Source organism: Sminthopsis crassicaudata, chromosome 2, assembly GCF_048593235.1.
Source record: "Sminthopsis crassicaudata isolate SCR6 chromosome 2, ASM4859323v1, whole genome shotgun sequence".
NCBI classification, from domain to species: domain Eukaryota; kingdom Metazoa; phylum Chordata; class Mammalia; order Dasyuromorphia; family Dasyuridae; genus Sminthopsis; species Sminthopsis crassicaudata.
Window position 1 is genome coordinate 684,062,888 of NC_133618.1, and position 23,663 is coordinate 684,086,550.

Consider the following 23,663-nt stretch of genomic DNA (forward strand, 5'->3'; position numbering starts at 1 on the left):
AAAAAACCTCTGTCCCCCTTCCCCCCACAAAACATTCTGGCTAGAATATGTCTTCTTGAAATGCTAGAATTCCTGGTCCTTGTACTCGGCTGAGTTCGCCAATGTGTTGTAACCCACAGTTCCCTGTCACTTTTCTAACTTTGTTCTCCCACTGAACTTTGTTTCCTAACGGTAAATCATTTTTCTGCCAGTGCCTTTAACACGTGAATCACTTTAGCCCTTTTGGTGATGGGGTTTGGCAAAATATCGGTCCCTACCACAAGGGCAGGAATTCTTGCTTCTGAAGTTTCTTCCTTTCTTGGTACCAAAGATGGAGGACCAATCACTGCCGTTGGCAAAGTGCTGTCGCTTTTCCTATGTCTAAAGTTGCTGCTACCCCCTTGTTGCCTAGTTATCATACTTGCTACCAAAAACTCTGTCCTGCTTTATGTCACCTTGTTCACCTTGTCCAAAGTCTCTGTTTCTTTCACAGTAACCAGAGCCACTTCCTTCCCATCTTTATCATTGCAAATCCATTCATATCCTCCAACATCACGACTGCTATCAAAACCACCAGTGAAGTTTCCACCGCCACTAGTTATTATTTACACCAAAGTAACTTCCATGGTTATCAGCAAAATTTCTAGAAGCACTACAGTGTCTGACTAAACAAAGCACTGATCATATATATATATATATATATGTGTGTGTGTGTGTGTATATATATATATATATATATATATATATTCAAACCATATGAATTAAACTATCAAAAATATTTTTCTGAATTAGAAAAAATAATAACAAAATTTATTTGGAATAAAAAAGTCAAGAATATAAAAGGAATCAATGAAAAATCTAAAGAAAGGAAACTTAAATTAATATAAGAAAAAATATTTTGCAAGGAATTTTAGCTCATACCAGGAGGAGAACAATCCAAGTTATGATTATTAATCATTTTTTAAAATTATCAATAGCTATATGTTCATGTGCTTTATGCTTTTCAATCTTAATTTGCATCTGGCATAGCCTGAAATAATCAGACAATGATAAAGTGTTTACTTTGTCTGTAAAGTATAATCAAAATTTTTAAAAAATGGGGTTATTCCTGGATAATTGACAATGACAAAATAAATAATTTATTTTTTTCCCTTTTTTAAACAGAATATCTCTCCAGTCCTAGCAATATGTACCTTTGTGTTGGAACAATCCTCACATGTCCGAGCCCTCCAGGAGATGCCGGCCAACGCCGTGGAGAAAGCAGAAGGGGCAAGTTCTCAAGTCCATGTAAAATTTCAACATAAAATGAACTTAGCCACCACATAATCAACTAATCTATTTCTTTGACAGGTATGACCACATTCTAGAATTTTCTTTTAGTATATTAAGGCAATGTCTTTGGTCATTTCTTCAAATGTATTTTATTCTTTAGCTAAATGGTTTCTGTGATAGATTTCAGAGCTATAAAAACTTCAATATTGCATTGATTCATTGGGAAATACTTTGTCATTGAAATATATTCTAATGATTGATACCAGCATTTTTATTGTGATTTAACATTATACATATTTTCAGTGTTTAAAAAAAACACTGGTAGCAACAGTTTATATGTGTTGCTAACTGCTCTGTGTGATCACATTTCATTATCATTTATTTTATTCTGAGTTAATTTGTATAATTATTGTTATCACGAAATTATCTATTCGTTACTATTCATTAAACTCACAGTTAAACAGGTTTTGAAATAAATGTTGTAGCACATGGCTTAAGCAAAAAAGTATAGTTATTCTAGTTATGAAATTAAAAATTATATATACGATAGAGACAAACATTTTTACTGACAAATTCAGATAGACTTGTACTTTCATTCATGAGGATATGGCCCCAATCTTTGCTTGTTGCTCTGCTTGTGTGATTACTGTTCATGTCTTCCCATACATTTGCTGCATGGGCTTAGAAAATACGTGAACACCCTTCTTTCTTTTTTCTTCATATCTCTCTCAGAGAGTCATTAATCTCCACTTGTCGAATTCTGACTTTTGTAGCTCCTTTTCCATTTTTAAGGATATTTTTTCCATCAATTCTTGAGACTCTCTTTCCAATTGACCAATTCTGCTTTTCAAGCAATTGGTTTTTTCCAAGATGTTTACTCCTTTTATTTTCATAATTCTCTTGCATCCTTCTCATTTCTTTACCCAATTTCACTTCTCTTTCTCTTATATGATTTTTAAGCTTCTTTTTGTGTTCTTCCATGAAATCTTTCTGGCTTCACGACCACTTCCCATTTTTCTGTTGGGTTTTGCTCATGGGTGTTTTGACATTGTCCTTTTCTCAATTTGTGAATTGATCTTCCTTGTCATCATAATAACTTCTTATGGACAGATTCTTATTTTTTGGTTGAGGTTGATATAAGTAACTATTTCCTATTTGTAAGTAAAATCGGGTTGATTACAAAAACTCCAGAAAACTACAGAGAATTCTCAAGGTTGCATCAATAGGCATTATCTGAGATAGAATTTTAACACATGTCTCTGTGTTCTAATATATATTAGAATATTGAATTATACATGTTTGGAGAAGCTAAAAGGACCCCAGGATCAATAGATTTCTTTTTCAAAGGTGAGGAGCAATTAGAGATTAAGTAATCTCTCAAAGATCCTAAACTGGGGGTGCAGCCCCTTTCACTGCCTCAAACCTGGGAGTGCTAATTATTTATATATATATTTATTTATTAATTTTATAGTTATAGCATTTTTTTGACAGTATATATGCATAGATAATTTTTTTTTACAACATTATCCCTTGTATTCCCTTCTGTTCCAAATTTTTCCCCTCCTTCCCTCTACCCCCTCCCCTAGATGGCAGGCAGTCCCATACATATTAAATATCTTATAGTATATGCTTGGTACAATATATATGTGCAGAACAGAATTTTGTTGTTGTTGTTGCAAAGGAAGAATTGTATTCGGAAGGTAAATATAATCTGGGAAGAGAAAGAAAACAAACAAACAAACAACAAAAATGCTCACAGTTTATATGCATTTCCCAGTATTTCTTTTCTGGGTGTAGCTGATTCTGTCCATCATTGATCAATTGGAATTGGATTAGCTCTTCTCTATGTTGAAGATATCCACTTCCATCAGAATACATCCTCATACAGTATCATTGTTGAAGTGTATAACGATCCCCTAGTTCTGCTTGTTTCACTCAGCATCAGTTGATGTAAGTCTCTCCAAGCCTCTCTGTATTCCTCCTGTTGGTCATTTCTTAAAGAACAATAATATTCCATAACATTCATATACCATAATTTACCCAACCATTCTCCAATTGATGGATATCTGGGAGTGCTAATTATAAGATTTTCATAGTGCCTGATTAAAAGAGTACTGTATACCTTGCAATGCTATTACATTTTAAGCAATTTATCTTTAATTTTAACAATTTATTTTAAATTGACTCAAATGAGATGTATTGCAGAATTGAAGAATTCTATTAGCTTAATTCATTTGAAACAATGAAAAACAAAATCTGATTTTTAAATAGGTAGAAAAATATGAATGTATAAATCAAAGGAAATTCAGAAAGGAGATTGAAATTCTCTTCTCAACTTTCCCAACTATTCCCAAACATTTTAAATAGATAGTGTCTTTCTAGTTAGAGGTATTAATGCTTCAGAACTTTTCCTCTTTGCGTTTTCTTCATGCGTTTAGATTTCTGTGAGTCAAACAACTATCAGTTAGGTTAATCTTAGTTTTGGTTCCTTGTAAATTTTAAGTCTGATGTTAAAGTATAATGATCCGTTGGAGTTAACAAATTTAAATAAGTCAAGGAAAAGTTATTACTTGGATTGATATTTAAGAAACAAAAATTGATGAAATGTTTTATGCTGTAGTTAATAACATTTCTATTGTATTCAACATTTTCTGGAATATAGCGATCCTAGAGACAATTTTGTTTATATAGGATTTTTTAATTTAAATTAACCCCTTTCTATTAATCTTTATTTACACTGTTATGTATAATTCAATTTTCCTAAAATATGTCATTCCAATTTTTGGAGATCTTTCATGAACCTAACATGTAAACAATATGATATTTAGAAAGTATCTGGAAGGATCAGAAAAGATATTTTATAGAAATGCTCTCTGATATTTTAACTTGTAATAGAATGTTTGGAAAGTACAACAACTTATAGGAATGTTGCTAGGTTTTTCTTTTTCAAAACATCTCTGCTTTTTCTTCTGTCTGCTCAGATTGCACAAAGTGGTGGCCATTGGACGCTCCTGGGTGGACATGCCATATTACTATGACCAGTAGTATGGTAAGTAAACATGTCAAACTCATTGGCCATGTGGTCCAAGGAGACCTCCCTTCTGTACACAGAATTAAAGATACTAACAATTAAATTCTAGCACCAAACAGATGTTTTTTACACACTTGTTAAGGGTATACTAGCTCATAATATTTTAAAAGTTTATTTTAGACAAATTCATTTGGTAGTGAGTACTTAGTTTATCTGAATGAGAAAAGCATCCTTTCTAACGATTTGCAGTTTCAATCACTGTTCAAAATGTCAAGTAGTATTATTGTTATTGCATTGTTTTTTTTTTTAATAAGATCAAAGGAGTAATGATTGCAATGTGTGCTAACCCAGAGTTGTAAAAAGCCATGTCCCAGCTGATGAAAAGTAGAGGATTTAGAATTAATTCACAGGTATCATCATTCCTTTCCCTTTTATGTATTCAAACCTGCTTTTTCTTATGTTTGAGAATGAAATATTGTTCTGCATTGCTTCCCAAAAGGATTAATCATAGTCAATTTTTATAATAGTATGTGAAATTACATTTAGTCTTTCCTTGATTTTTACTTCAATTCAAATAAGATAATATTTGTAAAACACTTCGGGACAAATAGTAGGTACTTGATCCCTGAATATAATGAGACTGTAGATCCATTGAATACATGGTGAATTTATGGCTTTGTTTTCCCATTTTCTGTTCCTCTCTAAATGATGAGACCATCAGCTTGTCTTACCACATTTTTCATTTTTGTTCAGGAGAGTTTAATTATATGGTATCCAGAATTTCTTTTATTCTGGCCCTTTAATTTATCTTCTCTGATGAGTACAAACAATCATGTTTTATCTGTTCAGTCTCTTTTAAGAAAATTTTTAAAAATTACTCTTTAAAGAATAAATGTTGGCTCCACAGTTAGTGATCCTGATGTACACTAATGTCTGATAAGAAAGTTCTCTGAACTGCATAATTTGGCAGGCTCTTAGGTAAAGGAAAGCATGAAGGTTATAAAAGGACAACTCCTGTGTTCTATTTCTGGCTTATTTTCTACAAATTATAAAATGTGAGCATAGATTAAATAGTTAATGTAAAAATATTTTGGAAAAATGAGAAAGCTGCATCATTTCACCATTCATTTCACTAATTAAATAATGTAAAGAACTAGATATTGAAATTCCTCAGTTTTGAGGTATCCAGTATATCCAATGATTTATGATGATTTAAGGAAAAATTATGAGAATTCTCACTTATTTTATTGAATCTCAGGTTTATTTCTACATGTTCCAATCCAAAATTCTTATTTCAGTTTAATATAAATATATTAGTATAACAGCTGATGAGAGAGATTATTTAAAACAAAGAATTATTTGGCTATCCAACTGATTTCTTTGCATTGCTTAAAGAAGTATAAAGAACTATAGTTACCTCTATGTATATAACAAAAATTGATCCTAATAAAAACAATATTTCTTGTGGTTTTAAAATTTCATTGCCATTTGTCTCAATGATAGAGAATTTGAATAGGTAAAACTTAATGGATATTGTGCTTTGTCTAAAAAAATCTTAAGGGGAAAATAGCATTTCGTCCAGTCCTCATACACAACTCATTTGCAAAAATTATTTTGATTATGATGATTAAAGAAAATGTTATTTCTTACATGAAATATTACTTTGTACTTTCTTAAATATGTTAGTGAAATTCTTTCTTTCTGTCTTTCTTTCTGTCTTTCTGTCTTTCTGTCTTTCTTTCTGTCTTTCTGTCTGTCTTTCTGTCTTTCTTTCTGTCTTTCTTTCTGTCTTTCTTTCTTTCTGTCTTTCTTTCTGTCTGTCTGTCTTTCTGTCTTTCTTTCTGTCTTTCTTTTTGAGGCTGGGATTAAGTGACTTGCCCATGGTCACACAGCTAGGAAGTGTTAAGTGTCTGAGAACAGATTTGAACTCAGGTCCTCCTGAATTCAAGGCTGGTGCTCAATCCACTGCGCCACCTAGCTGTCTCTGAGTTTTCTTTCATATTATGACTAATATGGAAATATGTTTAAAGTAATTGCACGATTTTTGTAAGAGGGGAGAAGAACAGAGGGAGAAAAATTTGGAGCTCCTAATTTTACAAAAATGAATACTGAAAACTATTTTACATGTAATTGGAAAAATAAAATACTGCCTAGAAAAAAAGGTAAGGGATTCTCTCTCTCTTTCTCTCTCTTTCTCTCTCTCTCTCTCTCTCTCTCTCTCTCTCTCTCTCTCTCTCTCTCTCTCTCTCTCTCTCTTTCTCTCTCTGTCTCTCTCTTTCTCTCTCTCTCTCTCTCTCTCTCTCTCTCTCTCTCTCTCTCTCTCTCTCTCTCTCTCTCTCTTTTTGTCTATGTATCACTTTAAATCCTTTGAACCTAATACTCTACCTTGCACACACTGGAGTACAAATAAATGTCTGTTCAGTAAAATCAAATTGGCATGTATGTTATAAAACTCCACATTCACACATGGACTGACTGGTAAACAATTTTATAGATAAATTACAAAATCTTAGAGACGATTTGGTGAAAAATCCTCAGTTGGTTGGAGTCAAATAACTTCATGACAGAGAATCAGACATGTGCTCTGTTACACTAAAAGTGGAAGATACAGGCTGGAGTACAGGAACAAATAAGGTTTGCAACAGAGGCCAAGGACGGCTGGCTCACTTTCTGTTCACAATGAAGCTCTTCATTGCACTCCTTGTCAGAGAGTAATGATTATTAAATTGTCTCTTCACACAGCATAGAAAGATCCCTTGGGAGCTGAGTACTGTTGCTGAATGATGACTTGAATTACTTTTATATTCCATTATTCTTAACAATAAGGGGGAGGGGAAAGAACATGAGACAGACACATAGAAATACTTTAGTATTCTTGTCAACTTGCTAATGGCTGGTATTTCTGTCTCATGGGCATTTATCTACGTATCCATGTGTTCATCCACTCATGTGGTACAGGAACATGTCCCTGCATGCTAAATGCAAGTATACCATTTTGTGTACTCAAGTGAGAATAGTGTCACCAGCATAATCCCAAAAGATAGGATGATAATATAGAACTCTGTTCCAATGAGATGTGTAAATTAGATCACTTATACTTCATGTCCTTAAGCCATTCAGTGACAGAGTCTTCATATGAAATTGAGTAAAAATTAGCTTTAAACATTGGCAGCAAATTTTCCATCAATGAAAACTGAAGCTACAAACTGCAATATACGTTGGGTGTCATGGTGAAGAAAAAAAGGATCAACTCCTGTGAAAATCTTTTGGGGGTACGAAAACAATCAGCCTGTGTTTTTTTTTCTCTGATATCCATATTATCAAGAAACTTTTGCCTCTACTAGTTATGAGAGGATTTTGGAGTGCCATGTTCTGTTTATTATTTTCTTATTTTTTTTTTTTCCTTGCACAGGATTGTTGTTTTCAAACACTGGTGACCCCAGTGAGGAAAAAAATGCACATATGTTAATTAGAAAAAGATGGCTAAGTAGGTAGAAGAGACATCCTACTCAATGTGTCCATATATTTCTACCGTGTTTCCCCGATAATAAGACCTATCCTGAAAATAAGACACCCACATACTCTTTAATATTCCGCTAAAATAAGCCCTCCCCCGAAAATAAGCCCTATCGAACTTACTATGAAAACGGTCATCATGGTGATCCCCTGCGCTATATGCTGCGTAGCGGTACCTTCAGTAAGCAGCGCCGCCCTCCCCTCCCGGGTGAAACGCACGTCGCGCTCTGAGCTGCATCCAATCAGAGCTGCAGCAGTGAGCGCGTCATCCTCTTCTTCCCTGGTGATTTGCTTGCTGGCGCTACTGAGAGCAGCGCCGCGGAGTAGAGCTGAGACAGGACCATGTAAAAACTTGGTAAGTTCAGTAAGCGATGGAGAATAAAATAAGCACTCAGGGGGCATGATGGAGGCTAAAAGGGGCATGATGGAGGCTAAAATGGGCATGATGGAGGATAAAAGGGGCATGATGGAGGCTAAAATGGGCATGATGGAGGATAAAAGGGGCATGATGGAGGATAAAATAAGCCCTCCCCTGAAAATAAGCCCTCTGGTGTTTTTTAGTCCCAAAAAAATAATAAGACAGTGTCTTATTATCGGGGAAACACGGTATTTCAAAAAGATTCCAAGTAATAGTTACTTTGTGAGAATATGCAGAATGCAAATAGAAGGTTTTCTTTTTAGATTGCTGATGTAACTAAAGGAAATCTAAAGTGGGAGACAGACTTATATGGTAATAATCAGGACTGATAAAACGTAACTCTGGAGTAAAAATAAAAGTCAATTAAAAAAAAAAAAACTTCCATTAAACCCTGCTCAAAAATAACCCTCTCTCCCCAGTGACTATTCTAAAGGATTTCAAGAAATGGAATTCATCAACTCAAAGTACATAGATCATGGTCCCCCTCTGTGGTGGACCTTTAGCATACAAATTGTAATGCAACACCTTGTCACATGCAAATACATTTATTAATTCGAGAGAACATGATTTTGTAGAATTCCCTATTAAATGGTGACTCTTGACTTATAGTGAAAAGGGAACATGGCTGCTTTTAGTAATTTGAAATCAGATTTAGCAAATTACCACTGGTCATTAATGAATAGGAAGTTGATGTTTAATGTCAAAGTCCAGACTACTTTATAGTTAACACAAACTCTACTATTCTCAGTTTGTTTAGTAAAGTCAGTGGAAGGAAGTAGGTACTGGAGTGCAAACGATGTCCTTTTCTCCACAGATAGGCATTTAAAAGGTATTATAGATGACTTAGCTGTCACAGCAGGACTATGTCTATGTATCACTTCAAATCCTTTGCACCTCATGCTCTGTGTTGTACACACTGGAGAACAAATAAATGTCTGTTCGATATAATCAAGTTGGCATGTATGTTATAAAACTCCACGTTCACACATGGATTGAAAAATTGGGACAATTCTTATTTTTTTTGCTGGGGGATGACAAACATTTCCAACTGTGGTAGAAGAGATCAAAGGGGCTGAGTTAGGTAATGGACTTTTCCAAGGGACAGAGAGGCCCAGGACATATACACTTCCCTAAAGGAAGCACAGGTGCACTTGTGAAAGCATTAGTAGTAACTTCTAAGGTACTAGGGACATAGTCTCAGCCATACTATGTATTGTTAAGTATCTTTTTTAATGTAGGATTAAATTTTTCCATTGTCATATATACAAACATTTTTAGCATTCATTTTTTATAATTTAATTTTTATTTTATTTTATAATTATAACTTTTTTTTTACAGTACATATGCATGTGTAATTTTTACAACATTATCCCTTGCACTTACTTCTATTCAGATTTTTTCCCTTCCTCCCCCAACCCCCTCCCCCAGATGGCCGGCAGTCTTATATATGTTAAATATATTACAGTATATTCTAGATACAATATATGTGTGTAGAACCGAATTTTTTGTTGCACAGGAAGAATTGGATTCAGAAGGTAAAAATAACAGTTTACACTCATTTCCCAGTGTTCCTTTTCTGGATGTAGCTGATTCTGTCCATCATTAATCAATTGGAATTGGATTAGCTCTTCTCTATGTTGAAGATATCCACTTTCATCAGAATACATCTTCATACAGTATCATTGTTGAAGTGTATAATGATCTTCTGGTTCTGCTCGTTTCACTTAGCATCAGTTGGTGTAAGTCTCTCCAAGCCTCTCTGTATTTCTCCTGTTGGTCATTTCTTATAGAACAATAATATTCCATAATATTCACATACCCTAATTTACCCAACCATTCTCCAATTGAAGGACATCCATTCATCTTCCAGCTTCTAGCCACTATGAAAAGGGCTGCCACAAACATTTTGGCACATACAGGTCCCTTTCCCTTCTTTAGTATTTCCTTGGGATATAAGCCCAGTAGTAGTATGGCTGGGTCAAAGGGTATGCACATTTTGATAACTTTTTGGGCATAATTCCAGATTGCTCTCCAGAATGGTTGGATTCTTTCACAACTCCTAGCATTCATTTTTTAAAAAATCTTAGCTTCAGATTCTCTCCTTCCTCTCTGCCTAAAGCTTCCCCTGCATTGAGAATGGAAGCATTTTAATATAAGGCATACCTATATAGTTATGTAAAACATTTCCATAACAGTCATGTTGTAGCAGAAAACACAGCTCCCCCCGCCCAGAAAAAGCTCAAGAAAAATGAAGAAAGTTTTAAAAACAGTATACTTGAGTCTGCATTCAGACTGCCTGTTCTTTCTTTGAATGGAGAGCATGTTTCATCCTTGTCTTGGATCACTGTATATTGGAAGAGTCTCCTAATCATCAACTCTATGTCCATTCTGTCCCAAACTCTTCCACACAGCTCCCAAATGGATACCCTGGAATAACAGGCTAGGTTGTCAGCCTCATGCTCAGGAAGCTTCAAGTGTTTCTCTTTGCCCTCTGGGATACACTATATAGGTGCTATATCATTTGAATTCCGGCACAATATATCTCTGACCTACTTTTCCATATTGATTTCATCTAGTTTCACTGTCTCCACTTCTTGTAACGGTTCCATTTACACTCTCTCTCCTGCCTCAGTTTACCTCAGTTTTCAACTGTAAAATGGGAACAAATAATATTACCTATCTCAAAGAGTTGTTGGGAAGAGCAAATGAGATAAAATTTTTAAAAAGCACTTTGCACAGTACATGGCACATAATAGGCACCATACCATCCTTCTCTTTTCTTGCCCTCCAATACGGTAAGGTGAAAAATTGGCAGTTCCTTTGAGGTGAAAGATGGAGCCTCCACATGTTCCCAAGGCCTGTGATAGAATATTAGCAGAGACTCAAAGTACACAAGGATGATAACTGACAGGATCATGCTAGAGGGGAAGCCCCCCAAGGATTTTAGCCCCTTATACAAAAGCTTAGCTCATTTTTCCTTCTTTAGGACTTTGATTTGTTCAGAACATTTTGAAAACAAATCTCTTTGGTCAACTTATGCAGACATGAAAATTCATCCCCAAAACATAATAGAGCAATAATATCCAGCCACTGTCAGATTGATTTTGAAAGAAAGCATGGGTTAAGGTTTTGGGCCTTCTTCAAAACCCACCCTCATTTAATAGTAGGACATGTTCCAGAAGTAATTGTGTTGCCATTTCCATTTGGATGTTGTGCTTTGATCTCACACTTGCATCTCTTAAACACCTGAACCTTGACATTAATGACTGCATCCATTGTCCATTCAGGTTAATGTCCATATTAATTAATCTAATTCCCAAATGGGAACCTAAGGGAGGTGCCTCTGATCTCCTCACAGACCTTAGCTGACTACCATATATTGCTCATCTTCCTTTTCTGTCCTGTTACTCCAAATAGAGGTAAGACTAAGGCACTCACTGTGAGAAATTACCTACTTGAGGGTATAATGTCTCTTTTCCCCCCAGTTAATCTGGTTGAAATCCATTATCAACATAAAAGACGAGAAAAGTTTTGGGTTCTGAGTGAACTTGGAATTCTGAAATCTTGATGCCAAATTAATTGTAACATCTTGGGAAAACTTGACATGGCTTCCTTTTCCCCCTCACCTTGCCCTAAGGATGTAATTTAGGATTAATGATGAAGACATTTTTCTAATAGCTTTAATTCTGCACCCAGCCTGATCACTAACACAATACTAGAGAAACAAGAGGGACTAAGAAGCCTTAATTACTTTTGAAATTGTGCAATCAGTGCATCAGTGCATCAGTGCAATACAAATATTAGACATGTGCATATTGGGAAGGAAAAGCTCATTGCTGTTACAATGAAATGATAATATTCTCCCCAATATCAATACTGAGTTGACTTTGCATATTCATATTTCAAACATGTATTCAGAGATGACTGGCCAATCTCTCTTCTATGACAGATGACACATCAGAGCTTTGAAGGGCAAAGCTTCTTAAACTGTGGGTTGTAAATCCTAATGGGGCAAGGTAATTGAATATAAGCTCATGAAAATATAATGTTTCACTAATTTGATTCTGTAGGTAAAAATAAATCCATCTCATTTGTATGCATAATTTCTTTTACATAAATGATAAATTATAAATATAGAAAACATATATTTATATGATATATAAATAGGTAATTTTTATATAATATATATGTTATATAAATATATGAATATGTTTTTAAATAAATTGCTTAATGATTTACTATCAGCAAATACTTGATGTGGATATCTATTTTAGATACTTATATACAATGGGTCATGTAAAAATCCCTCAGAAAAAGGGCTTTGAGTGGGAACAGTATAAGAAGCTCTGATTTGGTGTACCATTCTATTTTATAGATGGAAGTTGCAACCTTGAGAAATTGGGTGGTTTTCCCAAGGGCTTGCATGCGGTTAGAGGTATGACTGGCATTTGAACAAAAGATCTTCAACTTCCCTTTCCAGTCTCCAGATCCATTTCCATTAAATATGAAAGTTACATCATTAAAAATATTAATTCTTTTGCTTGCATCTTCAGGTCCCAGTTGTCATTCCCTCTCCCTGTCAACCCACATTAGAAAAGGTGAACATTTATTATAGATATATATGTGAAACCATACAATAGATACTTCCATATATCAATTTTTTCCTTTGCAGGTAGTTAGCATTTTCGTTCAGAAGTCCTTCAGAGTTAATATGAAATTTCCTGAAACTCAGAAGAGCTTAGCCATTCATGTTTACTCTTCCACTAATTTTGCTGTACCCTAATATTCTTTTGGTTCATCTCTTCCCTCAGCATTAGTTCCTGTATGTTTTCCTTAATTAAAAAAATTAACTTGTTCATTATTTTTTAAAACACAATGGTGATCCTTTGGATTCATATTCCACAAATTAATCACCACTAGCCCAGTGGATGGGCATCCCCTCAATTTCCAGCTCTTTGCCATCACAGATTGAGCTGCTGTAACTATTTTTGTATAGGTAGTTCTTTTTCTTTCTTAAAAAAAAATCTGGATTTTGGACATCGCTCTGCTAAAAAGTGTTCCTTGTTGCAAATAAGTGTCCTTCTCTGCATATAAGTGTATCTCCCTGCAAATAAGGGCATCTCCCTGCAAGTAAGTGTACCTTTGTGTAACAAAGTGTACCGCTGTGCAAATTACTATACCTCTATGGAAATAACTGCCTCTCTGCAAGTAAGTATAATCCTGTGGAAATAAGTGTACATCTTTGCAAATATTTACCTCTGTGTAGATAATTATACCTGCATGGAAATAACGATCCCTCTGCAAAACACCATTCCACTTTGCTAATAAGTGTACCTCTGTGTAAATATGTGTACCCCTCTGTATATAATTGTACCTATCTGCCAATAAGTTTATCTCCCTGCAAATAAGTATATCTCCCTGCAAATAAGTGCATCTCCCTGCAAATAAGGGCTTCTCCCTGCAAATAAGGGCATGTTTCTGCAAATACGGGTACCTCTGTTCAAAAAGGGTACCTGTGTTCAAATTATTTCCACTGTGTAACACCTATGGAAAAAAGTATAGCTCTGAACAAATAAATGTATCTGTGCTAAAATACATTGTAAATAACAGTACCTCTGTGCAAATACTTGCACATCGGTGTAAATAAGTGCACTTCTGTGGCAATAATTATACCTGTATGGATATACCTACTTCTGTGTAAAGATTTGTACCTCTTTACAAATAAATATGTCTGTGCAGATAATTATACCTGAATGGAAATAACGTCTCTGGGCAAAAAGTATACCTCTGTGCAAATAAGTTTATCTCGCGGCAAATAAGTGTACCTCTGTACAAAAAAACAACCCAAAAAACCAAAAAACCAAAAAACAAAACAACAACAGCAACAAAAAAAAACTACATCTGTGCAAATAAGGTTACCTCTGTTGAAATAAATGTACACTTGTACAAATTACCACTCTGCAAACAATTACATATGTTGTAATGAACTACCTCTGTGGACATAAATTTAGTTCTGTACAAATAAGTACCTCTGCGGAAAAAACATGTTCCTCTGTTAAAGTAACTCTGCCTCTATGGAAATAACTACCTCTGTGCAAAAAATTACCTCTGTTCAGATAATTTTACCTGTAAGGAATTCATGATCCCTCTGCTAAAAAGTGTTCCTTGTTGCAAATAAGTGTACCTCTGTGCAAATAAGTGTCCTTCTCTGCATATAAGTGTACCTATCCACAAATAAGGGCCTCTCCCTGCAAATAAGGGCATCGCCCTCCAATTAAGGGCATCTCCCTGCCAATAAGGGCATCTCCCTGCAAATAAGGGCATCGCCCTCCAATTAAGGGCATCTCCCTGCAAGTAAGTGTACCTCTGTGTAACAAAGTGTACCTCTGTGCAAATTACTATACCTCTATGGAAATAACTGCCTCTCTGCAAGGAAGTATATTCCTGTGGAAATAAGTGTACATCTTTGCAAATATTTACCTCTGATAATTATACCTGCATGGAAATAACGATCCCTCTGCAAAACATCGTTCCACTTTGCAAATAAATGTACCTCTGTGTAAATATGTGTACCCCTGTGTATATAATTGTACCTATCTGCCAATAAGTTTATCTCCCTGCAAATAAGTATATCTCCCTGCAAATAAGTGCATCTCCCTGCAAATAAGGGCATGTCTCTGCAAATATGGGTACCTCTGTTCAAAAAGGGTACCTGTGTTCAAATTATTTCCACTGTGTAACACCTGTGGAAAAAAGTATAGCTCTGAACAAATAAATGTATCTGTGCTAAAATACATATACCTCTGTGTAATAACTGTACCTCTGTGTAAATAACAGTACCTCTGTGCAAATACTTGCACATGGGTGTAAATAAGTGCACCTCTGTGCAAATAACTATTCCTGTATGGATATAACTTCTTCTGTATAAAGATTTGTACCTCTTTACAAATAAATATGTCTGTGCAGATAATTATACCTGAATGGAAATAACGTCTCTGGACAAAAAGTATACCTCTGTGCAAATAAGTTTATCTCGCAGCAAATAAGTGTACCTCTGTGCAAAAAAAACAACCCAAAAAAACAAAAAAACAAAACAACAACAGCAACAAAAAAAAAACTACATCTGTGCAAATAAGGTTACCTCTGTTGAAATAAATGTACACTTGTACAAATTACCACTCTGCAAACAATTACATATGTATGTAAAGAACTACCTCTGTGGACATAAATATAGTTCTGTACAAATAAGTGTACCTCTGCGGAAAAACGTGTTCCTCTGTGAAAGTAACTCTGCCTCTTTGGAAATAACTACCTCTGTGCAAATAATTATCTCTGTTCAGATAATTTTACCTGCTTGGAAATAACCATCGCTCTGCTAAAACGTGTTCCTTGTTGCAAATATGTGTCCTTCTCTGCATATAAGTGTATCTCCCTGCAAATAAGGGCATCTCCCTGCAAGTAAGTGTACCTTTGTGTAACAAAGTGTACCGCTGTGCAAATTACTATACCTCTATGGAAATAACTGCCTCTCTGAAAGTAATTATACTCCTGAGGAAATAAGTGTACTTTTGTGTAAATAATTACCTTTGTCTAGATGATTATACCTGCATGGAAATAACGATCCCTCTGCAAAAAAGTGTTCCTATTTGCAAATATGTGTACCTCTGTGTAAATAAGTGTACCTCTCTGCATATAAGTGTAACTATATGCAAATAAGCGTATCTCTCTGCAAATAAGTGCATCTCCCTACAAATAAGGGCATGTCTCTGCAAAGAAAGGTATGTCTGTTCAAAAAGGGTACCTGTGTTCAAATTATTTCCACTGTGTAACACCTGTGGAAAAAAGTATACCTCTGAACAAATAAGTGTATCTGTGCTAAAATACATATACCTCTGTGTAATAACTGTACCTCTGTGTAAATAACAGTACCTCTGTGCAAATACTTGCACATATGTGTAAATAAGTGCACCTCTGTGCAAATAATTATACCTGTATGGATATAACTTCTTCTGTGTAAAGATTTGTACCTGTTTACAAATAACTATCTCTGTGCAGATAATTATACCTGAATGGAAATAACGTCTCTGTGCAAAAAGTATACCTCTGTGCAAATAAGTTTATTTCTCGGCAAATAAGTGTACTTCTGTGCCCAAAAAAACCAAAAAAGAAAGACAAAAGAAAAAAACTACATCTGTGCAAATAAGGTTATCTCTGTTGAAATAAATGTACACTTGTATTAATTACCACTCTGTAAACAATTACATATGTATGTAAAGAACTACCTCTGTGGACATAAATATAGTTCTGTACAAATAAGTGTACCTCTACGGAAAAACATCTTCCTCTGTGAAAGTAACTCTGCCTCTATCGAAATAACTACCTCTGTGCAAATAATTACCTCTGTTCAGATAATTTTACCTGCATGGAAATAACCATCGCTCTGTTAAAAAGTGTTCCTTGTTGCAAATAAGTGTCCTTCTCTTCATATAAGTGTATCTCTCTGCAAATAAGGGCATCTCCCTGCAAATAAGGGCATCTCCCTGCAAATAAGGGTATCTCCCTGCAAATAAGGGTATCTCCCTGCAAATAAGGGCATCTCCCTGCAAATACGTGTATCTCCCTGCAAATAAGGGTAGCCCTTTTCAAATAAGGGTACCTCTGTTGAAAGTACTTCCACTGTGTAACACCTGTGGAAAAAAGTATAGCTCTGTTCAAATAAGTGTATCTGTGCTAAAATACATGTACCTCTGTGGACATAAGTGTTCCTCTGTGTAAATAATTGTACCTCAGGACAAATAACTGTACCTCTGTGTAAATAACAGTACCTCTATGTAAATAACAGTACCTCTGTGTAAATATAAGTACCTCTGTACAAATACTTGCACCTCTGTGCAAATAATCATACCTGTATGGTTATAACTACTTCTGTGTAAAGATGTGTACCTCTTTACAAATAACTACCTTTTGCAGATCATTATACCTGTATGGAAATAGTGATTACTGTGCAAAAAGTATTCCTCTGAGCAAACAAGTTTATCATTATTCTCATCTTACAAATGAGAAAATCTAGGTTAAGATAAATTAAATGGCTTGCTCAAAATCACACAGCTACTAAAGATCTCATGCAGGATGTTAACTCCAGAATTTCTATCTCCAAGTCCAATGATATTTTATTCCCTAAATCACCTTATAACAAAAATATAACACTTATTTATGCTTAAACCTATATTGGTCAAAGTCATAGGCCATTTGAACATGGTTGAAATGAAAGGACATCTCTAAATCCCAAGATTATTTTTATTCAAGAGGGAAATGCTAGAAGGATTTCCAAGGATTTCAGGGGTAAAGCAAGGAAGCTTCTTCTCCCAAATGTTAATCTTTGTTGTTCTAGAAATATTGGCAATAGCAATGACAAGAGAAAGAAATGAAAGGTAACGAAAAGAAAAAATTATCCCTATAGAATAAAAGCATGATACTTTACTTAGAATATCTTAGAGAATTAGAAAAGAAGCTAGTGAATAATATAAGTAATATTTTCATAAAAATAGCAGGATAGGAAATATAGCCACAAAAATCACCAATTTTCCCTTTGAAAAAATAAAATGTGGAGCAAATAATTTAAAAAGAAAAGCTATTCATTCATTCATTGGAAAACTGATAGAACAGTGGCCCTTAGTTAGCAATTAAATTCAGGCCTTATTAGATACAGTACAGGAGCAACTTGACCAAGGACACTTATAACCTTCTCTAAGTCCTTGAAATTCCCCTGTATTTGTTGTAAGAAAGAAATCTGGAAAATGGAGGACGTTGAATGATTTAAGAAAAGTAAATCAACAATGGAAACTATGGGAACTCTTCAGTATGGACTTCCATCTCCTACTCAGTTGCCTAGGGAATGGCCTCTTTGGGTTATAGACATTAAGACTTGTTTCTATTCTATCCCTCTAGATAAAGAGGATATAAAAAAGATTTGCCTTTTCAATGCCCAGTGTTAACTTAGCTGAGCCTTATAAAAGATATGAATGGACAAATGACAAAGAGTCATTTAAAAACCCTTAGAAAATCAGTCTTTTTGCTACAAAAGGCACCCACAGCAGTCCTTCATCAGGCAGACAGTGCGATAAAGTGGGTGAACTTCCCAGCACAACCAGAACAAAGCCTTACTCCTTACCCAGTGCTTGTCTTTAGAATTTTGTTAAAGGCTTTTAAGTGAGCAGTACAATTATCTGGGATAAGACCTAACTAGATATACACCTTTCATACAAATGCACCAATGACTGTATGCTGTGAAACCATCCCAGAGTGGCCAATTTTATTGGCCACAGCTCCAAATTTTACACACGGGTTTCCATTAAAGATAATCTGGCTATTCCCTAATTGGCGATAGATTCTTGAAGAAAATGGGGAGTGTTATGTAGTATATGTTTATCAGAATCAAATGTTTACCCAGCAACATATTTGAGGAATATAACTGACTTAGCTTTCCTAATTTTATTTCTCTCTTTCTTTAATGGTATGACTTGACATATTCGACTTCCATACAAATTTGGAGTGGTACATAGTATATAATGTGTTTTTGCCAAACTCTTTTTTCAGTTTTTCAGCAATTATTATTAAATAATTCATTTTTTTCTAATTATTTCATATGATATTCTATATCTGTACATCTTTACAGATGCATCCAAACATATCATTTGTTCTGTATACTCTACTGACAATTTTAAATCAGGAGTCAGAACTTCCTTTCAGAAGTCCACTCAGCAGACTGAATTGTATGCAATCCTTCTAGCTCTCACTTATTATCCAGGAGATATAAATATACTATCTGATTCCGCTTATCTAGTAGGTGTGGTGCAAAGAATTGCCACAGCCAAATAAAATTTGTAGCCTCTAATATATATCAGCTCTCTAAGGAACTTGAAGAGCAAGTGAGAAAGCATCTAGGTAAGATTTATATCTTGCATATCCACTCTCTTACTGGACTTCCAGGTCGTATTTTTGATGGTAATTCAAAAGCAGATAACATTCTAAGCATGTTAGCCAAGACTCTTCTAATTCAGCCAGCCCAAGAATTTCATTCTATATATCATCAGATTGCTCAAGATTTATGTTTACAATTTGGGATAACAAAAGAGGAAGCTAGGAGCATGGTAAAAGACTTCCTTTCCTCGCTCCTACATTCCCTCCAGCAATAGAACAAAGAAGCAAGAACAAAAGTTTCAACAAAGGGAACACAGTTCACTCCCAGGATGCTAGGAGCCCCAGTGCCTGGTGCTGCTGCCTCCTCTTCCTTCTCCTCCTCTACCACCACCACCATAATCACCTCCTCCTCCTCCTCCTCTTGTTACCACCACCACCACCATAAACTCCTCCACTCCCTTATCCTTTTCTTCTTCCACCTCCACCCCAACAACCTCCTCCTCCTCCTCCTCCTCCTCCTCCTCCTCCTCCTCCTCCTCCTCCTCCTCCTCCTCCTTTTCCATGATCACCATTACCTCCTCCTACGTCTCCTTTTCCTCCTCTTCCTCCACCACCACCACCACCACCACCTCCACCTCCACCTCCTCCGACTCCTCAACCTCCACCTCCTCCATCCTCCTCCTCCACTTCCTCCTCCTCCTCTTCCTCTGCCACCTTCTCCTTTTCTACCTCCTCCTCTTCCACCTCCACCTCCTCCTCCTCTTCCTCCTACTCCTCCTCTTCCACCTTCTCTTCTTCTTCCTCCTCTCTTCTTCCATCTTCTCCTCCTCATTTTTCCCACCTCCACATCGTCCTCCTCTGCGACGTTCTCTTCTTCCATCTTCTCCTCTTCTACCTCCTCTACCTTCCCCACCTTCTCTTTTTATTCCACTTTCTCTTCTTCCTACTCCTCTACGTCCTCCTCCTCTTCCTCTTCCTACTCCTCCTCTGCCACCTTCTGTTCTTCTTCTTCCTACTCCTCCTAGTCTATCTCCACCTCCTCTTCCTCCTCCCCATCCTCCTCCTCTTTCACCTCCACATCCACCTCCTCTTCCTCTTCTTCCACCTTCTCTTCTTCTTCTTTTTCCTCCTCCTCCTGTTCTTCCATCTTCTCCTCTTCCACCTCCACCTCCTCCTCCCCATCCTCCTCCTCTTTCACCTCTGCCTCCTCCTCCTCTTCCTCTTCTTCCATCTTCTCTTCTTCCACCTCCACCTCTACCTTCCCCACCTCCTCTTTTTATTCCACCTTCCCTTCTTCCTCCTCCTCCTCTACCTCCACCTCCTCCTCCTCCTGCTCCTCTGCCTCTTCTTCCACCTTCTCTTCTTCTTCTTCCTCCTCCTACTGTTCTTCCATCTTCTCCTCTTGCAGCTCCATCTCCACCTCCTTCTTCTCCTCCTCCTTCTCCTCCTCCTCATCCACCTTCTCTTCTTCTTCTTCCTCCTCCTCTTCATCTTCTTCCTCCTCCTCTTCCTCCACCTCCACCTCCTCCTCCTCTTCCTCTTCTTCCATCTTCTCCTCTTGCAGTTCCATCTCCACCTCCTTCTTCTTCTCCTCCTCCTTTTTCTCTTCTTCCATCTTCTCCTCCTCATCTTTTACCACCTCCACCTCCTCCTCTTGCACCTTCTTTTCTTCCCCCTCCTCCTGTTGTTCCATCTTCTCCTCTTCTACCTCCTCCTCCTCTTCCCCATCCTCCTCCTCTTCCACCTGAACTTCCACCTCCACCTCCTTCTCCTCCTCCGCCACCTTCTATTCTTCTTCCTACTCCTAGTCTCCCTCCAACTCCTCCACTTACACTTTCTCCTCCACCTCCTCCTCCTGCTCTTCCTCCTCCTCCTCTTCCTCTTCCATCTTCTCCTCCTCATCTTTATCCACCTCCACCTCCTCCTCCTCTTCCATATTTTCTTCTTCCACCTCCTCCAACACCAACACCACCATCGCCATCACTATTACTTGCTCCACCTCCTCCTCCTCATCTTCTTCCACCAATTCCTCCTTCTCCTCCTCCTTCTCCTGTTCTTCCATCTTCTCCTCTTCCACCACTTCCTCCTCCTCCTCCTTTTCCTCCTTCTCTTTTTGCTCCTCCTCCTCTGCCAACTTCTGTTCTTCTTACTATTCCTCCTAGTCTACCTCCACCTCCTCCTGCTCTTCCTCCTCGTCCTCCTCATCCTCCTCCCCCTCTTCTCTTCCTCCTCCTTCACCACTACCAGTACCACTACTACCACCACCAACCACCACCTCCACCTCCTCCTCCTCTTGCTGCTCCACCTCTTCCTCCTCTTCCTCCTCCTCCCCTTCCTCCTCCTCTTCCACCTTTTCTTCTTCTTCTTCTTCTTCCTCTTCTTCCTCTTCTTCCTCTTCTTCCTCTTCTTCCTCTTCTTCCTCTTCTTCCTATTCGTCCTCTTCCTCTTCTTCCTCTTCCTCTTCTTCCTCCTCCTCTTCTTCTTCCTCCTCTTCTTCCTCCTCCTCCTTCTTCCTCTTCTTCTTCTTCCTCCTCCTCCTCCTTATCCTCCTCCTGCTCTTCCTCCTCGGCCTACCCCTCCTCCTCCTCCTCCTGCTTCTCTTCTTCCTCTTCCTCCTCCTCTTCCACCTTTTCTTCTTCTTCTTCTTCCTCCTCCCCCTCTTCTCTTCTTCCTCCTTCTCCACCACCACTACCACCACCACCAGCACCCTCACCCCCAATCACCACCTCCTCCTCCACCACCACCAGGATGGATGATGCTCGTTCTATGGGCGGGAGGGGGTGTTCCCGATGCTGGGGTCCCAAGCTCCCCCCGCCTGGATGGGACTGTAGCTGCCAGAGGAGTCTGAGTCGTAGGTGGGCGTCTGGGAGCTGGAGCTGGGGGGAGTGTCCGAGGCGGCAGGCCAGAGTGGGGGGCGCCCGGAGCCCAGTGGGACGAGTCTCTGGGGATGCACGGAAATGGTCTGACAGGTGGAGTGCAGCTCCACGCGGGCCAAGTTTTCCCTCACGTCCTTCACGCGCCCGATGTAGCCCTTGTAGGCCCCCTGGCAGATGCGCACCGACTGGCCCACGAGGCCCCTGTGTGGGGGAGGCCCACGGCGACCCCCACGGCCCCAGGAGCCCCGACCCCGCCAGCCCCTGTCCGGCCCCCGGGCGGCCGCTGTCTCCAAGGCCGGGCGCCCCCGCCCCGCGGGGCCAGGCTGTCTGGGACTGGCGGGGGGAGGGCTCGGGCCGGCAGCCGGGCCCCCTGCCGGGAATCCGCGGCCCCGGCTGGACCGGACCGCGCCGGCCAGCAGGAGGTGGCGGCACTTGCAGGCGAACAGGCCCCCGTGCTCCGGGAGCGTCCTGGAGCGGAGGAAGGCGATTCCCCGAAAGAGGTGGAGGACCGTGGCCTCGAGCCCCGAGCGCGGGCCCTCCACCACCCTGACCGAGTCCCGGACGCGCACGCTGTGGTGCTGGGCGTCCAGGGCCACGGCCATGCGGGTGTCCCTCCTGGCGGTGACGGCTTGGCGGCTCACGGTGAGCACCCGGTCGTGCATGTCCAGGACCCGCAGAGCGCAGGCGTCCAGGCCCACGATGACGCCCACCGTGCTGGGGCTCAGCTGCACCAGCTCCCCCCAGCGGTGCCGGCCCCACACGTCCTCCGGGGCCGCCGTGTCCGGGCACAGCCGCAGGTCCCCGGGCAGCACATGGAGCTCCTCGCGGCCCAGGTCGGACAGGAGCAGGACAAAGTCGGGCTCCACTCTGAGGACGAAGCCGGTGGTGCCCCGGTAGCGGCCCGCCAGCACCTGGACGTGCTCCCCCTCCTCGAAGTGCTTGCTCAGCTCCCCGGCGGCCAGCTGCAGCGGCTCCCGGAGCAGCTCGTGCTCGGGCATGATGGTGACCCGGGAGCCGCTCACGCCCAGCACCCGGCCCCGCAGCTGGATGAGCTCGCCCGCGCTCACCCGCACCCTGTCTCCGGCCCCGAAGCGGCGCTCCGCCGCCCCGTCTTCGTCGTCCACGCGCAGCTCGAGCTCCTGCAGGGCTTCGGGGCGCTCCTGGAAGTGCTGCAGCTCGGACAGCGCCGGCCTGACGCCCTCCCACACCAGGGCCGAAGGGGGGAAGGTCTTGAAGAGGAAGCCCTCGGGGCTGTAGCGGTCCCCCCGGAAGAGGAGGAAGTCTCCGTCCCTGCCCAGCTTTCCTCCCAGGGCTCGGATCTTCTGGGCGTCCAGGAGCTTCGGGGGCGGCCTGGGGCGCCTCTTCCTCTTGCCCGAGCCGGGGGTCGGGGCCCCGCGGGCCGGGAGCAGGCTGTAGTCGAGGCGAGGGATCATCTTGAGGAAGACCGAGGCGTTGCCGGGCTCGGAGCGGGTCACCTGAGCGAGGTCATCCTTGTAGAGGCCCGCCCTGACGCGCACCCAGCTCCCGGGCTGCAGGCTGGGGGCCTGGCGGCGCAGCACCCTCAGCACGTCGGGCATCTCCTCCAGGGGCACCGGCTTCGGGGCCCGGGAGCCCTGGCGCAGGCTGGCCACGCCCCGGATGGCGTCCAGTA

The 23,663-nt window shown here is 39.7% G+C and overlaps 1 long non-coding RNA gene across 1 annotated transcript in view; it reads left to right on the plus strand.

Annotated features, from left to right (window-relative positions):
* The first annotated feature begins 1,196 nt into the window (after positions 1 to 1,196).
* The window catches only part of LOC141553860 (uncharacterized), a 299,736-nt gene continuing 277,269 nt past the window's right edge, over positions 1,197 to 23,663 (plus strand). Inside the window, exons 1-2 of the long non-coding RNA XR_012485695.1 lie at positions 1,197 to 1,329; positions 4,233 to 4,300. This is a non-coding gene — a long non-coding RNA (uncharacterized LOC141553860). The remainder of the gene's footprint in view (positions 1,330 to 4,232; positions 4,301 to 23,663) is intronic.